The following is an 11,633-nucleotide window of genomic DNA, read 5'->3' on the forward strand; positions in this document are numbered from 1 at the left end:
AAATGGAACTAAATCAGTCTGGATATGGGTTCCAGTTCATCTCGTTAGGTGGGTTCCATTGTTGGTTATAGGTGTTTTGATAGGATTGGTTATAGTCATACCGGTTAAAGGGTGGTCGGATATCGGGGCTGTGTGGCAGAAAATGAGCAGGTCGAGTAGGTACATAGTTATTTGGTACCTGATATGATAGCTGGCTCATGATTTGGTGCTTATGAACTAACCAGCTATCGTGTTGGCGTCGCCTATAATCCTCGTATACTCGCTCGGAGTTCCACTGTTCATACATACTATGTCTGGCCGCGTTCGTCATTGCTTCCTCATCTATACGAACGTGGACGTCAAGAATAGCATCTCGAAAGACATCCCTAATTTCTTCCGCCTCCTCCATTTCCTCGTCTGAGCCTCTCTCTACCTGAGGATGGGATCCTTCATAGGGTACTGCTTGGTTACGTCTACTTTTCAATACCTTAGCACCCACATAAACTTTCAATCCTAAGGGCTCAACCTGTTCTCTACAAAGCTGTAATGGACCCCCTTGGTTCCTATCAACACCTAAAAACTCTCCAATGAGAGTAACAAAAATACCTCCTCCTATTATACTCCCTTCCTGCATTCCCTCTACCATTTTAGATAAATAAAAAGCAACACAGTAAGGGATATTGACAAAGCTTCTAGGATCCCGAATACACTTTAGGTAGAATAAATCATGTAAGGTAATTTTTTCTTTATTGTGACCTCTCTGTGTAATCAAGTTAGTCAAAAATCTATGAATAATGCGAAGCTCGGCTTTGTCAATATGTGTATAGGAGCGTCCTCATGCTCGTGTAAAAACATCAAAATGTGACATACGCCTCCAAATGGCGTCAGCGTCAAAGTTACTATCTACCCTTTCACCATAATGAATCAAATTTGTACAGTCGAGTAATAGCAACTCACCTGGAGTATATATCTGTAAGGCCCTGGCCATGTCCAGCATGGACATTCTGTACATCCTACCGCCAAGGATAAACCTAAGAAATCTTCTATCATCTATTCTAACTATATTTGTATCAAGTGATACATTACTCATCAACTCAACACACCATTCCTTATATACAGGTCTACGAATGGTGAAAAGACGTTCCTAATCTGTAAAAGAAGAACTGCCATACCTTTGTACCAAAAGCTGTCTAACACGGTCAGCTAGATGGACCGTTTCCAAAGGGGCCCAATCGATTACCCTTGGCACCTCTACATTTTTTGTTACCAATTTGAATTTGTTCCTTTGATATGTCTCGTAATCTCTCCATCTCCTATCAAATCTCAGATTAGGATGCAGAGTGTGCTCAGGAATCGTTGGGAATTCTACTGGCGGCCTCATTGGGAATACTATGAATTCATCAACAAACTGTACCGGATCATAATAAGGTATGTGCTGATCAGGCTGTTGTTATGGTTCTTGTTGTGGTTCTTGTTCGTGTTGCATTTCTGGTTCTGGTTCTGGTGCTGGTGCTGGTCGTCTAGATGATGATGCTCCTGAACCTCCAGTATCGGCTTTCTGCAAAACACATTAAACACAAAATTTGTGCATCCAAATATGCATTAGTGTTAGCAAAATAACAACTTAAAACAATCACTATAACATGTTAAATCAAAATTAAACTTATACACATTTTCACAATTTTTCACAATTCTACACTTTTCAAATAAGCACATATGAAAATGTATACAAAGTTCATAAGCATTTAACTCAAATAACATGTCAAAATAGTCATTACTAATAATTAAACAAGTCTCAAATGGCAATTACATCAAATTAATCAAGTTCATGAATTTTGGACTTAAAAAGTACACTTTAATCTCCAAAAATCATGTTTAGGATCAATGTTTGGATCATTTAACTATCTAAACATGTTACACTACTCAATTTAGCAATAATTCATGATAAAAATCGGCCATAACCTGTTTATATCAAAAAGCACCAAATTGCTCAAGAACACAAACCCTAGATTTCTAAAATTTTTGAAGTTTTTGGCTTCAAATCATGTTAAATAGCATCAATCTAGGTTATACATGCATAAAATACTAACAATTTAACACTAATTACACTAGAAATTAACAAAATTGCATTAGGTAAAAAAATTGATAATTATCACAAAAACTAGGAATTTATAGAGTTTAGGGGTGTAATTTTTACCATTTTGCTGAAGAATGAGAATCTAGGCATGATTAGAGCAAGTGGAAAATTGGCGAAATTTGGTGATGATTTGAGAGAGTTTTGTGACGCCCCGTACTAAATCATCATGTACGGACCATCAACAACAGGATCATTACAAGGTTAAGTTCTATATGCTGTAATTAAAGAAGTTGCATTCACGATAAAAAGGTGATGTCATAACCGACATCAAATGTTTTACATTTCAAAAGCATGCTTCACTAAGTAGAAGCAAATAATAAGTGTATGTGACCACAATGGTCGTTACAAGTCATAGTTCGAAAGTACAAATGTTTGAATGCAAAATAAAGTAGTTCATGCGATGACAACTCTAAGCAGCGGGTGTCTACAGCACGACTAGTACACAGTGGAAGCTATCTCAAGCACCTGAGAAAAACATGCTTAAAAATGTCAACACAAAGGTTGGTGAGCTATAGTTTAAGTATAACATTATGTAAGGTAGGCCACGAGATTTCAGTGCTACAAAGAGCGTTTCAAAAACAGTATGATAAAGTATATGTTAACCGTGGACACTTGGTAACTAACTTAACGTTTATACCCCCTGAAAGTACACTTGGCAAGTGCGTATGTCTATGAAGTATTAAACACTCGTTAAATGCTAGTGCTACTAGCCCGAGTGGGGATGTCAAACCCTATGGATCCATATCTAAGATTCGCGTTCACGGTTCAAAAACCAATGATTAAACGTTACCGAGCTAAAGGGAATATTTATGCCGTTGTATAACCCACACATATATAAGTTTAAGTACTCGTGCCTAGTATGTAAAACATAAAATCCGCATGTATTATCAGTTCCCAAAATAAGTTAAAGTAAAAAGGGAATGCTATAACTCACAATGATAATGTAGTCGTAAAGTCGGTCCGGTAAAGGTGTGCAAGTAAACGATCCAAAGGTCCTCAACCTAAGGCAAATAGTACTAAGTCAGTAAATTGTCTTAATAGGTTTAAAAGTATATAAATAAGGTCTTAAGGGTCATCATCATTCATCATTAAACAAAAGGCGTAAAGTAGGTTTCGTTTATGAAAGTAGTTTAAAACAAAGTCTGACTTCAGTCAGTCACCACGGCCTCTACCCTTACTGAATTAAGGTGAGACCAGTGGCCATGGCTCTGTCTATGAGTCTTTTAAGTGTGGTAAAATATACAGAAGCAAACTCATCTTGGTTTGACCGTGGCGACGGTCTAAGTGCGAGTAGGTCAGAAATTTCTGCACAACGTTAAAGGATATAGTAACGATCGGAGGGCCATAAATCCTAAACCGTAACTCGGATTAAGACGAGTCCTATATGAAAAGTTATCTACTCGAAAAGTTCTATCTAAAAATTAAGGTTAGAACAGTCCTGGTCTATTGGTCTGTTACAGAAACATCAGATCAGTAGCATTTGGACAGAAACAGTAAGTTTAAAAGGATTCCGGGGTTTTGGTGCTTCATGTTCATCATGGTTCTCATCCTTGATGCATATAGCTTCAAGTGTACAACTCATTGATGTATATACATCATCTTAGCTAAGTCTTGACCATCATAATCCTAGTGCAAATCTAAGACATGAAGCACAACTCACTTAAGAGTTGCATATAGTTTGATGAACCAAAGTTACATCAAAGTCTTAGGTTTGACACTTACATGAACTATAAGACTAATAATAAGTTACAAACTTGAAAATGAACTTATGAAATCAAGATCTTAAAATGTAGAACATAGTTCTTAGTTAGATCTTGAAGATCCAAGACTCAAAAGTCTAGATCAAGCATAAGTATACAAAGTTATAATTAAAAAGTTTCCTTTATATGTTCTTGAACTTTAAAGTTAACTTTAAGTCCAAGATTAATGAGATCAAGACTAACTTGTAGTACTTGACCATTTAAACTAATTACATGAAATTAAAGTGCAAGTAAATGAAGTAAATAAGCTAGGTAAACAACTAATTAGTTCATTGTTGTTCATACTTTAAAGATTCAAACCAAAGTTTGATCTTTAGAAAGTAAACTTTAAAGTTTACTTCATGAACTTCAAGTATGTCTTTCAACCATGAACTTTATAATCTTTTGAAACAAGTAAGGTAGAACATAACTAGATAGATTATTTTCTTGTTGTTCTTGTTATAACAAGATAAAAATGAAGAATCAAACTAGTAAGTTTATTCTTGTAATATGAAAGTAAGTAAGTAATAACAAGTAAATAACTAAACAACAACAAAGACAAGTAATTAATCAAGCAACTAACAAAAGATGATGATGATTTAGAGGTGTATAAATTCAATTTTTACAAGGAAAAGAAGAGAGAAAAAGATGTTCAAAATACTTACCAGAAAGAGAGAAAAGAGAGAAAATGGTTGAGAGAAAATGAGAAGTATGTGTGTGTTTGAAAAGAGAAGAGTAATGCTCGTAAGTGTGTAGTGTAAAAAAAAAATTAAACACCACTAAATGGCCACCAATGGTTTCGGCATTCAGCAGAAAAAGGGAGGGAAAGGGTTGTTTTATGGATACAAGCATGTAAAGATGTCAAAAGTTGGTTAATAGAATGGTGTACATGGGGATTAAGTGCCAACTAGATTCCAAGTCTTCCAAACTAACTAGTTAAGGTTCAAGTAATACTTACAAGTGGAAGATTGGGCTAACTAAGTCCACTAATAATGTAGGGTGGGCTTGGAAGCCCAATATCAAGAGTCCACAACATCAAACAAAGCCCAAGTTCAATAAATCACAAGTTAAACCAATTAAAGCCCAAGTAACTAATTAATAGTCTTAGTTAATTAAAATGATTAATAAATTTAATCATGAATGTAAATAATATCTAAAAATATTATTCGTGAAAGTTCCAGGTGTCACAAAGACATTTCGGGCCATTAAAGTCAAGTTCGGGCAATCATGGCAACATGTAAATGTAATAACGTACATTCGTTTAAACACGCGTATTAATAATAATAATTATTAATAAAATAACGTTGGAAATTCCAGGGTCGTTACATTACCCACCAGTTAAAGAAAATTTCGTCCCGAAATTTAAGCTGAGGTAGATGGAGGAGTCGGGAAAAGGAGAGGATACTTCCGCATCATTTGATCCTCTCGCTCCCAAGTAAACTCAGGTCCTCGTTTGGCATTCCATCGTACTCGTACAATCGGAATCTTGTTGCATTTCAAAGTTTTGATCTCACGATCCATAATTTCAACAGGTTCCTCCACAAAGTGGAGTTTGTCGTCTATCGTAAGTTCCTCAAGTGGTATGATAAGTTCGGGTGCAGCAAGACACTTCTTCAAGTTTGACACGTGGAAGGTAGGATGAACTGACCTCAATTGTGCTGGTAGATCCAAACGGTAAGCAACGGGTCCAACACGTTCCAAGATCTCAAAAGGACCAATGTATCGTGGGTTTAACTTCCCACGTTTTCCAAAACGGATCACACCTTTCCAAGGTGCAACCTTTAACATTACACGGTCGCCGACGTTGAATTTAAAGTCCTTACGTTTAAGATCGGCATAACTCTTCTGACGATCACGGGCAGTCTTAAGTCTAGCTTGGATCTGAGCAATCTTCTCCGTGGTTTCGTGGACTACCTTGGGTCCGGTGATTTTCTTTTCGCCTACTTAGGCCCAACAAATAGGAGATCGGCACTTACGGCCATACAATGCTTCAAAAGGTGCGACATTAATGCTCGAGTGATAACTGTTGTTGTACAAGAATTCGGCGAGTGGCAAATGCCTTTCCCAGGCCTTTCCAAAATCAATGACACATGCACGCAGCATGTATTCCAAGGTCTGAATCGTTCGCTCACTTTGCCCGTCAGTCTGTGGATGATACGCAGTACTTATGTCAAGACGAGTTCCCATGGCTTCTTGCAAAGAACGCCAAAATCTAGAGGCAAAACGGGGATCGCGATCGGAGACGATCGATAAAGGTACACCATGACGAGATACAACCTCCTTAATGTATAATTAAGCAAGTCTTTCCATTGTATCAGTTTCCTTCATCGCTAGAAAGTGTGCAGATTTGGTGAGGCGGTCAACAATAACCCAGATGGTATCGTATCCGCCCACCGTCTTTGGTAGCGTGGTGATGAAGTCCATTGTTATCCTTTCCCACTTCCGTTGTGGGATTTTCGGTTGTTGAAGTAAACCAGAAGGTCTCTGATGCTCGGCTTTAACCTTCGAGCAAGTCAAACACTTACCAACATAAGTCGCAACGTCCTTCTTAAGATTCGGCCACCAATACTGTTCTTTAAGGTCGTGGTACATTTTGCCCGCTCCAGGATGAATCGAATATCTCGATTTGTGTGCTTCATCAAGTATCAGGTTTCGTAGATCTCCATAGAGAGGTACCCAAATTCTTTCGGCATAACATCGGAGTCCAGACTCCCTAACCTCGAATCGAGAGACAAGTATGTTCAATTGTTCGTGAGATATGTTCTCCTCTTTGAGAGCCTCATCTTGGGCTACTCTGATCTGGCTGTTGAGGTTCGAATGGATGGTGATGTTCAGAGCCCTAACACGAAGAGGTTTCATCCTCTCCTTTCGGCATAAAGCGTCAGCTACAACATTGGCCTTGCCAGGGTGATAACGGAGTTCACAATCGTAGTCGTTGAGCGTCTCGATCCATCGACACTGTCTCATGTTCAATTGCTTCTGATCGAAGATGTGCTGGAGACTCTTGTGATCGGTGAAGATAGTGCTCTTAGTTCCATACAGATAATGTCTCCATAATTTGAGCGCAAAGACAACGGCTCCGAGTTCAAGATCATGCGTAGTGTAGTTCCGCTCGTGAATCTTCAATTGGCGGGAGGCATAGGCAATAACCTTTGATCGTTGCATCAGTACACAACCAAAACCACTCTTCGATGCATCACAATAAACAACAAAGTCGTCACTGCCCTCAGGAAGTGATAGGATAGGTGCGGAGGTTAACTTCTTCTTCAAAGTTTGAAATGCTGATTCGTGTGTGGGTTCCCAAATGAACTTCTTGCCCTTGTAAGTCAGCGCGGTCAAAGGACGCGCAATCAGAGAAAATCCTTCGATGAATCTTCGGTAGTAACCGGCGAGACCTAGGAATTGGCAAATATGCGTTGGAGTAGTGGGGGTCTCCCACTTGCTGATGGCTTCAATCTTGGCGGGATCAACTTTGATACCCTGGTCGCTTACAACATGACCCAAAAATTGTACTTCCTTCAACCAAAATTCACACTTGGAGAATTTGGCGTAAAGTTGCTCTTGTCTTAAGAGTTCAAGCACTAATCGGAGGTGTTGCTCATGTTCTTCTTCACTCTTAGAGTAGATGAGGATATCATCTATGAAGACGATAACAAACTTATCCAAGTACGGCTTGCAGACACGATTCATAAGGTCCATAAATACGGCAGGTGCGTTGGTTAGCCCAAACGGTATCACGAGAAACTCATAATGACCATAACGGGTTCTGAATGCAGTTTTCATCACGTCACTTTCCTTCACCCTCAATTGGTGATAACCGGATCACAAATCGATCTTTGAGTAGACACTCGATCCTTGTAGTTGATCAAAAAGATCGTCAATTCGTGGAAGAGGATACCGATTCTTCATAGTCAATTTGTTGAGTTCACGGTAGTCGATACACATACGGAAGGATCCATCCTTCTTCTTCACAAACAACACAGGTGCACCCCAAGGCGAGAAACTTGGTTGAATAAATCCTCAGTAATTCTTGTATCCCGGAAGGTGCGAGTCTATAAGGTGCGCAAGCTACAGGTGCTGCTCCTGGCACTAAGTCAATCTGAAACTCTACTGCTCTCTGCGGCGGCAATCCTGGCAATTCCTCTGGGAAGACATCGGAAAATTCGTTCACAATTCGAACGTCGTTCACGCTCTTCACCTCAGTTTCTACACATGTGCTAGGACAGCAAAACGTCCCTTCCTCATAATCTTTTGCACTTTCACGCAACTAATGAGGTTCAACTTTGAGGTACATCTCTCTCCATAGATAACCAGTGGTTCGCCATCTCCTTGTGGTATGCGAAGTGCTTTATCTCCACAGATAATATCGGCCTTTATCTTGCTCAACCAATCCATACCGACGATCACGTCAAAACTTCCCAGTTTGATAGGTATCAAATCAATTTCGAAATCTGCACCAGCTATGTTGATAATAGCTCCTCGACTAATGTGGTCAACTTTTTCAAGTTTACCGTTGGTGACCTCGACAAGCATACTTTCTTTTAACGGGACTAATGACCAATTAATCTTATCGCAAAAATGTCTACATACATAACTTCTATCCGCACCAGTATTAAACAAGACAGAAGCTAAAAGATTGTTGATTGTGAATATACCTATCACCAAGTCGGGGTTATCGCGTGCATCCCTTGCATTAACATTAAAAGCTCTATCACGGGGTGGCCCGCCATCTTTTCGCTTGTTGGGACATGCGTTTCTGAAATGGCCCGTCTGCCCGCATTCATAACACTTCTTCGGCCCATTGGTGTTTGGCTTCCCATTCAAAGTAGTGACCTTGCAGTCCTTCCCGATGTGCCCAGCCCGTTGGCACTTCTCACAGACAACATTGCAATACCCAGTGTGGTGCTTGTAACACCTCTTGCATTGTGGTAAGGTTCCTTTGTAGTTCGGGTTGGTGTTGGTGTTGTTGTTGGGATTAGGGTTTCCACCGTTGTTGTGCCTCTTGGTAGGGGTTTGATCGTAGTTTCTCCCCCTGTTGTTGTTGTTGTTGTGGTTGTGGGGGTTGTTGTGGTTGTTGTCCCATTTCCTCTTTTCACTACTACCGGCTTCAAACTTAGCCTTCTCCGGCTCGTCAAGGATGATTTGATTCAGGAGAGTATGCGCCATGCGCATTGCTTCGGGGACATTCGGTGGCTTGGATGAGGTGACATTACCCTTGATGGACTTAGGAAGTCCCGAGAAGTATTTCTCCATGCGCTTGAATTCGGGGGTGACCATGGTCGGACACATTAATGCTAACTCCAAAAACCTACGATTGTAACTGTTAAGATCGTTTCCCACGGCTTTCAACTGCATAAATTCGATCTCCATCTTTTGTATTTCGGTCCTTGGACAGTATTCCTCAATCATAGCACACTTAAACTCTTCCCAAGGCGTAGCATACGCCTCATCAATTCCTTTTACTTGAGCTAACGTGTTCCACCACATTAGCGCGCCGTCAGATAGATGCAAACTTGGTCTTATTATCCTCCGAATAGTTGCTAACTCGAAATACTGATTCAAGTTTCTCGAACCATCTGGTGAGACCAACTGGTCCCTCGGTGCCGCTGAAGTTATGCGGTTTGCAGCTCTGGAATTCCTTGTATGTACACCCATTTCGAACGGGTGGAATAACCGGTGGTGGTGGCGGTGGAGCTTCGAGATTTCTTTCTGCTAGGGCTGCAGTGACCTGTTCATTGATCATGTCCTCAATCTGGGCGGCGGTAGGTGTGGATCTTCCGTTAGCCATGGTATTCTAAACAAAAATTTTGACTCAAGTCAAAATCCAGTATGCAAGTAGTAATAATATAGTATATAACAACCAACATGTAATCAATACATCTCATGTTATTAAATAACGCATCTAGGTACAAATACCACAGAATCATCGTACAGTAATGTAAATAGAACATCGTGCAAGAATTTAATAACGCACAGTTCCATTCATAAATAATAATAAGTTTCATACATCTGAATAAGTCCGTACAATACATAAATAATACAAGAATCTACAACTAGATTACATCATGAAATCTAAATACAAGGTCCTACGGTGAAGGCGGGTGAACTGCTCCTCGAGCCAACTACTCCTCGAGCTCAGTGACTCGAGCTCGGAGAGTCTCAATCTCCCTCATCAGTTCCTCATTAGAGGGAGCTGGTGGGGCAGGCGGTGCAGGTGGGACGGGTGGTGCCGGTGGTGCCGGTGGTGCTGAGGTAGATGGTCCGGCTCCGGATGTAGACGGTACGTCCCTCGATGTAAGTGGTCCGTATCTAAATCTAGGTGGTACGGTTCCAGGAATAGTCAATACGTAACAGGGAACCTTACGTATCTGTGGGTCAGCAGGGTATGGCACAACTCGTTTACGAGCAGTAACCCTACGACGATGGCCAAATGCGTCAGTAAAAGCACGACCTCCATTCACCCCTGGAATGACGGTGCCGTCGAAACGGTACCGCTTCTTCGGCGGGGTGGAAGGTGCCTGAATAGGTCTATCAGCAGGATCCTCATCATCGCTGGAGTCATCTGATGATGAAGAATCGGCGGATGATGAGTCATCCAAATCGTGTGGTGGTGAAACTGGTGGCTGAGCTGGTAATCCAAAGCGTCCAAAGGCGGCCAACATCTGTCTGTGTCTGCCTGGCGGAATCACGACTAAACGTTCGTCGGGAGTGCGTCGGCAAGGCGTGCGCATGTGGTTACGAAACGGCCCTTCCCCGAACTCCGCGGGGATCTCAATACCACCAATGCGGGGCTGTGACCTCGAGGGTCCAGGAGCAGACACTGGGGCAGGTGCACTAGTACCAGCTCTGGAAGTAGAAGCGCCGGGATCACTAGTGGGTGTCGGGGCCGGTGTATCGGCAGTAGCAGCAGCAGGTGTAGCAGTAGGTAGGGCGACGCGGTCTGAGTCTGTACTGCCCGAAATGCCAGCAGGTGGAACATCCGACATCTGAACAAGGAAAAATAAATTTTCCATGTCAGTATGTCATAAAGCAAGCAAATAATAGGCCAACAGTTTAAATCATGTATAACGGTAACTAGCATGGCAATAACAGTAATTCGTATGAAAGTAGCATGCAATCGAAAGCAAGTAGCATCATGCAGTAGTGAAATCATGTGGTAGCATACGACATATAGTGGAAAAAGTAAGCAGTAGCATGCAGTAAATTCAGCGGAAACAAGTAAACTAGCAAGTTGTAGATTAGTCCTATTAGTGAATCCTACCCGGGTCGGTCTTAGACTCACTAATGCAACCTAATTCCCTATAACCAATGCTCTGATACCAAATGTGATTCTCCGTACTAGATCATCATGTACGGACCATCAATAACAGGATCATTACAAGGTTAAGTACTATATGCTGTAATTAAAGAAGTTGCATTCACGATAAAAAGGTGATGTCATAACCGACATCAAATGTTTTACATTTCAAAAGCATGCTTCACTAAGTAGAAGAAAATAATAAGTGTATGTGACCACAATGGTCGTTACAAGTCATAGTTCAAAAGTACGAATGTTTGAATGCAAAATAAAGTAGTTGATACGATGACAAATCTAAGCAGCGGGTGTCTACAGCACGACTAGTACACAGCGGAAGCTAACCTCAAGCACCTGAGAAAAACATGCTTAAAAACGTCAACACAAAGGTTGGAGAGCTATAGTTTAAGTATAACAGTATGTAAGGTAGGCCACGAGATTTCAGTGCTACAAAGAGCGTTTTAAAAACAGTATGATAAAGTAT

This window comes from Rutidosis leptorrhynchoides, chromosome 9, assembly GCF_046630445.1.
Source record: "Rutidosis leptorrhynchoides isolate AG116_Rl617_1_P2 chromosome 9, CSIRO_AGI_Rlap_v1, whole genome shotgun sequence".
Lineage (NCBI taxonomy): Eukaryota > Viridiplantae > Streptophyta > Magnoliopsida > Asterales > Asteraceae > Rutidosis > Rutidosis leptorrhynchoides.